This window comes from Bison bison, unplaced genomic scaffold (assembly GCF_000754665.1).
Source record: "Bison bison bison isolate TAMUID 2011002044 unplaced genomic scaffold, Bison_UMD1.0 scf7180017864473, whole genome shotgun sequence".
NCBI classification, from domain to species: domain Eukaryota; kingdom Metazoa; phylum Chordata; class Mammalia; order Artiodactyla; family Bovidae; genus Bison; species Bison bison.
Genome location: NW_011495034.1, coordinates 12539404 through 12546218, shown reverse-complemented (window position 1 = coordinate 12546218; position 6815 = coordinate 12539404).

Sequence of the window (6815 nt, the reverse complement as noted above, 5' to 3'; positions counted from 1 at the left end):
TATGTTCTCTATTCAGATAGTTTCATTTGTTTACGCTCCATGCCCCTCTATGCCTTTTGGAGGCAGGACCAGACATTCCTTTCTCATAACCTGTACCCAGCAGGCCCTTGACAAATGCTATTGACTCATCTGTTTCTCTGCAGCTAATCCCCAAACCCGCAGAGTGTGTGCATAATAAACAAGTAAACATGGCTGGTAACTCAGCTACCAAAGCGTTTAATCAAATACACGAAAGGAATAGACTTTAAGATCGAAGGTACGAATTCCATACACATCAGCGTCTTCTGCAAGTAAGTCACAATTACAGAGTCGAAGGAAATGTAAAGTTCATTATCTTAGTCTGAGTTCCCCAGAAAGCAGAGGTTTAAGTGCTGTTACTTTATTAAGGACTGCAATCCAGGGAGCAGGAGTGAGGAGGGGAAGGAGAGACAGGCAGTACTGGGGCACTGAGTCCCTAACAGAGCACCTTGTCAGCCAGGACATCTTCAGAGAGCTTGTGGAAGTGACTGCTGCTAGGGATGGTCTGCCTGGGAGGAGGGAAGGAGAAAGGAGAATCTATTTGTCTGCTTTAATTTTCAGGATATTTTTAAAATTTTTTATTTTTAATTGAAGGATAATTGCTTTACAATATTGTGTTAGTCTCTGCCATACATCAACTTGAATCAGCCATAGGTATACTTATGACCCCTCCCTCTTAAACCTCCGTCCCACCTCTTATCCCGTCCCACCTCTCTAGGTTATCACAAAGCACTGTGCTTTTGTTTTCTATTGCTCAAGTGCAGTCATTCCCTGGCACCTCCCAGTCCCTGGTGAGTGGGTACAAAATTGGTCCCTACAAGGTCTGGCCCTCAGCATCAACCCGGAATCTCCAGGGTAGGAGGTGCAAGACACACAGAAATAGTGTTGGTTGCAGTTTATTCATAGCCTTTCATGGCAGCCACCACTGAAGCTAGGGTAGTGAGAGAGACCTTGGACATAATGAGACCAAGAGGATCTGAAGGAGGACATAAGTGTCTCAGGGCTTCCCAGGTGACACTAGTAAAAAAAGAACCTACCTGCCGAAGCAAGAGATATAAGGGATACGGATTCAGCCCCTGGGTCAGGAAGATCCCCTAGAGAAGGGCATGGCAACTCACTCCAGTATTCTTGCCTGGTGAATCCCACAGACAGAGGAGGCTGGCAGCCTACAGTCCACGGGGTCACAAAGAGTCGATCACAGCTAAGGAGACTTGGCACGCCCACAAGCACACACATGCATGTCATATCACACACTCATCAGTTAAAATACTCCTACTTTGCACAAAGGAATCCAAGCTCTGAGTTGGAGATGCACGAGATCATGGATCTTAATCAGTGGAATTCAAGAGCCAGGGGCTTCAATTTCCTGTTTTGTGCTTTTCACTCTTCTACACACTTCTCTAGACATACAACGTCTAATACACATGCACGTCTCTGACTCATCCTCTCACGCTAGAGCTTCGAATGTCTCCTATACTTCCTACCTCATGGAGTCAGTGAAAGATCGTGGGATCTTTGAGGGATATGAGGGATTCCTTATGGTTTACTTCAGTTCAGTTCAGTTCAGTTGCTCAGTCATATCCAACTCTTTGTGACCCCATGGACTGCAGCACGCCAGGCCTCCCTGTCTATCACCAATTCCTGGAGCTTACTCAGACTCATGTCCATTGAGTTAGTGATACCATCCAACCATCTCATCCTCTGTTGTCCCCTTCTCCTCTTGCCTTCGATCTTTCCCAGCATCAGTGTCTTTCCAATGAGTCAGTTCTTAACATCAGGTGGCCAAAATATTGGAACTTCAGCTTCAGCATCAGTCTTTCCAATTAATATTCAGGACTGATCTCCCTTAGCATGGACTGGTTGGACCTTCTTGCAGTCCAAGGGACTCTCAAGAGTCTTCTCCAACACCACAGATCAAAAGCATCAATTCTTTGGTGCTCAGCTTTCTTTATGGTCCAACTCTCACATCCATACATGACTACTGGAAAAAACATAACTTTAACTATACAGACCTTTGTCGGCAAAGTAGCATCTCTGCTTTTTAATATGCTGTCTAGGTTTTTCATAGCTTTTCTTCCAAGGAGCAAGCGTCTTTTAATTTCATGGCTGCAATCACCATCTGCAGTGATTTTGGAGCCCAAGAAAATAAAGTCTGTCATTGTTTCCATTGTTTCCCCATCTATTTGCCATGAAATGATGGGACCAGATGCCATGATCTTAGTTTTTTGAATGTTGAGTTTTAAGCCAGCTTTTTCACTCTCCTCTTTCACTTTCATCAAAAGGCTCTTTAGTTCTTCGCTTTCTGCCATAAGGGTGGTGTCATCTGCATATCTGAGGTTACTGATATTTCTCCCTGCAATCTTGATTCACATGTATACCTGTGGTGGATTCATTTTGATATATGGCAAAACCAATACAATATTGTAAAGTTAAAAAATAAAATAAAATATTAAAAAATAAATAAATAAAAATAAAAAGTAAAAACAAAACAAAACTGACACGACAGAACCAGAGAATAGGTTAAATTCCACAAATGCAGAATCTGAGTCAAAGAAACACCAGTTAATGTTATTCTCTGGAGATGTGTATTTGATTCCTGCCTAAAAATCTCCTTACATCGAAGTCTAATTAATACTCAAAAGGAATAAATCCTTTCAGCAAAGAGCTTCAAGAAGTGAATGTCCTAACTTCTGAAAACAGGAATCTTGTCAAAGAACATAGTAGAACACATTCTTCCCATGGTCAAATGGTATTGTGTTTCATCAAGGCAGTGTAAGTGTTCTTATGTTTGTATATCTGAATTCATATGCTGACTCAGATCTTACATGATTTGCCTGAGAATAGTTAACAGAATGATGATGTCTCTACGTAAAGATTGATGTGCTCGCGTTCAAGATGATGACATAATTGTTTCATTCTCATGCCAAAGAATTACAAAGCAATATGTTTATGTAACTCTGTGTTGAAATTTTTCATACCTTTTTAAAGGAATGTATTCTTTAATGTATTCTTCTAAGGGAAGAAAATGAGATTCAACGTATTGTTTATTTTAAATCTTATTATTTTGAATATCGACTTTGTAAAACACAGGTTTATTCACAAGATTCTAATGTCTATTTCTTGAACAGAACAGAGTGCTGTTGGTAATGGTTTATGTCAGTCTTTATGAGTACAAGCTCTATTATAACAGGTATTCAGCTTCCAACAGCACTGTTTTTCCTGAGACTCATGCATTTTTCATTGTCTAGTCATTCTGAATTTAAAGTGGAGAGGATGTCCTTTTAAATGCATAAACAAAGAAGAGAAAATGTGTATCATAATCTCTTCTCCATTTCTGCTGCTAAAATTATAGGAACTCTATATTCTATGTTAGAATGCATCTGGTGTGCTATTCTATAAACTACATGAATAACCAACAACTCCCAGTGCAAAATTCCACCCTGCACCATATTTAGCATTATTTTTGCAAGATAGCACCTTACCAGGCTTGTGCAGAGAAGAGTTTATTAATCTCACTAACTGGCAGATGGAATACAGTAAAAATGAGGTGTTTTTGTCTTTTGGAGCTAATAGTTTTTCAAGATAAGATAAGCAGCTATCATCTTCTGATCCTTTTCATTTATAGATATTTGTTCACTTGTGAATTTGTTCATTCATTCTTCTGTATTTATTGAGTATCTATCTCCTTCCTGGGGCTTCCCTAGGTGGCTCAATGGTAAAGAATCCACCTGCCAAAGCAGGAGATGTGGATTCGATCCCTGGGTCAGGAAGATCCCCTGGAGAAGGAAATGGCAACCCATTCCAGTACTCGTACCTGGAAAACCCCAGGCATAGAGGAGCCTGATGGGCTACAGTCCATGGGATCACAAAAGAGCTGGACATGACTGAGTGAATAAACAACATCTCCTTCCCTTTCAGCAGTCCTCAGGGCAGCCGGGAATATAGAAATGATTAGAATGCACTCCCTTTTTTTAAGGAGCTCATGAGTTAATACAGTATGGGAAGCACAAGTAGAGATAGGAATATACAGATGAGGACACTTAACTCAGCCTTAGTGAGCAAGGGGCGGCCAAGGGGAGGCTTTCTGGAGAAGATGGTGCCTTAAGATTATGAGGGGTTAGGTGAAGGGACCACATATCTCCTCTAGTGGTTAGTACAGGGAGAAAATTGTTAGGAGGGATAAGGTGACAGTAGATGAAGAGAAAAGATCCTAAATCACAGAGAGTGGTAAGAAGACATTCTGAGAAACAAATCCCCAGAAGTATTCATTCTGTGCTAAAAGAGAACAGAAGAGAATTTCATGAGAGGAAAACGATGGGGGCAGTGGAGGGGGTGGGCATTGGAATTCGCAGAGTGTCAGCATCTGCGTTTACTTGTATTCTTATTTCTTTGCCTATTTATTTTGCTTTGGGTCTCTAGTAACTTAGTATGGATTTTGCAGACGGCAGTAGTGACGGTATCGAGCTCCCTTCACGTGGAGAGGGATTGGTGAACTGATCTGATAAAAGGTCCCTTCCTTTCCTTCTTGTTTTACAAGTCATGTTGATTAGCATGATGGACAAAACCATAATTTGCATTTTTATCAAATCATACCTGCAGCACCTGAACAGCATGGCCACTAATTAAAAGGAGAAATTGAATACAGTAGATTTGCTGCTTTGTTTGGCTGAGGAAACAAGGATAGGCTTGTGTTGACCTCTGTTGAAAGGCGCACATTACAGATGTTTTGGTGGAAGAGCTTTCATCAGTCAGTTCGGCTGACTTATTTTATCTTCACCTTCCCCAGAATATTTCTGGAAGCCAGCCACCCAGGTTTAGCACTGTGCTCTGTGCCCTTTGTGAGGGCAAAGAGTATTTTGGGGGCAGCGTAATGGTGGCGTGGCATAGTTGTTAGGAAGTTGGGATTTGGAATCATACGATTTAGTTTCCATCCAGATTCTCCCACTGCTAGCTCTGTGACCTTGGGCTGGCTACTTACCTCTGTATGCATCAGTTTACTTATCTATAAAATGGAACCATGACAATATCTGCCTTATAAGGTTCTTGTGAGGATTAAATGAAACTGTATAAATGCCAAGCCTAGGACTTGGCATGTAGTAAGGACTTATTAAATATGAATTATTATTTCTATTTCATCTATTTTATAGTAAGTTACTTGAGGACTAAGCTCCAAAATCTTGGTTTAGTAGTTCCCCAGTGACAAGGACTATGCTTATTCATCTTTGCATATATAGAGCATGACATGGGAAGGCTGTTTTATAGTGTATTGGCACATACACATTAGAAGGTCTAAAATCTTATTCTCTTATGTAATTAATCTGTCACTTTTTATGGCCTGATTTTGTTCAAGATATTGCCAAGGTTTCAAATATCATGGTTGTAACTTAAGCAGGTGTAGGAATGACCATGTCCTCGAAGTAGTTGTTGACCTTCTTTTCCCAAGGAGACACACTCCATACCCAGCATCCTCTCGTAGACACACGCAGCACCAGTACCCACTCCCTGGTGTATGAGTCGTAGCTCTCCCCTGCAGCTCATATTAAGGATGTAAGTTATTATGCAAATAAGAATGACCCAATGAGGAGGATAATCATGAATCCACTCTAAATTATTTTTTAATAATTTTAAACATTATTATTTTAACTGTTATTTTATGTTATGTGGTGACTAGATCAAACTTCTGCAAATAATTCTTTGAATTCTTTAAAATTCTTCAATGTTAGCACCGTTGTTTCTCATCACTTCCTGTCCAGTTAGTACCACTAACTCTGTGTGCGTGTGTGTGTGCGCGCGCTAAGTCGCTTCAGTCGTGTCTGACCCTTTGCAACCCTATGGACTATAGCCCTCAAGGCTCCTCTGTCTATGGGATTCTCCAGGCAAGAATACTGGAGTGGGTTGCCATACCCTCCTCCAGGGGATCTTCCTGACCCAGTGATCAAACCTGTGTTTCTTATGTCTCCTGCATTGGCAGGCAGGTCTTTACCAGTAGTGCTTCTGTGAAGTTCTCCATTCCCTTCTTTTCCATGATACCCCTGTTGCTCTGGTATTCTTCACTCAAAAGTGGTTTACAAAGGCTGACGGTGACTTTCAAATCATCTCCTATCCGTCCTCATTCATCCTGCCCTTTAAGCAACATTCAGTAGTACATCTGTTTCTTCCACAAAAGCCTCTATTCCCTTGGTTTCCTTGACACCAAGAAGTATCATGGTCTTCCCTTTAGACTTCTAACTGCTTATTTTTTTATTTATTTTTAACTAGGGGACAATTGCCTTACAATATTGTATTGGTTTCTGCCATATATCAACATGAGTCAACCATAGGTATACGTAATCCCCTCTGTCTGAACCTCCTTCCCGCCCCCCACCCCATCCCACCTCACAGAGCACTGTTCTGCTTCTGACTCCAATGATATGCCTCTAGTTTCTTCCCTAACCCCAATCTGGGGATTCTCCAAGGATTTTCCCTAGGTCTTCCTATTTTCTCTCCTTCCTTCCATTGGAATAGCATCCATTTCTAGTGCTTTAGCCACCACATTTATATTTATATGTATAACTTCCATATGTTTCTCCTGGTTGACCTCCCTGTTCAACTCTGATCCCAGAATTCTGATACTCTGGATCATTTGGAAGTTCATTTGGCAGCTCAAATTCAATACACCAAAAAATGTTTATTATCTTTACACTAAAGACAACTCCTTATCATGATTTTTTTGCAAATCATTTTTTAAAAATGTATTTATTTGTGTGCACCAGATCTTAGCTGTGGCATAAGGAATCTTCTGTCTTCACTGTGGCACG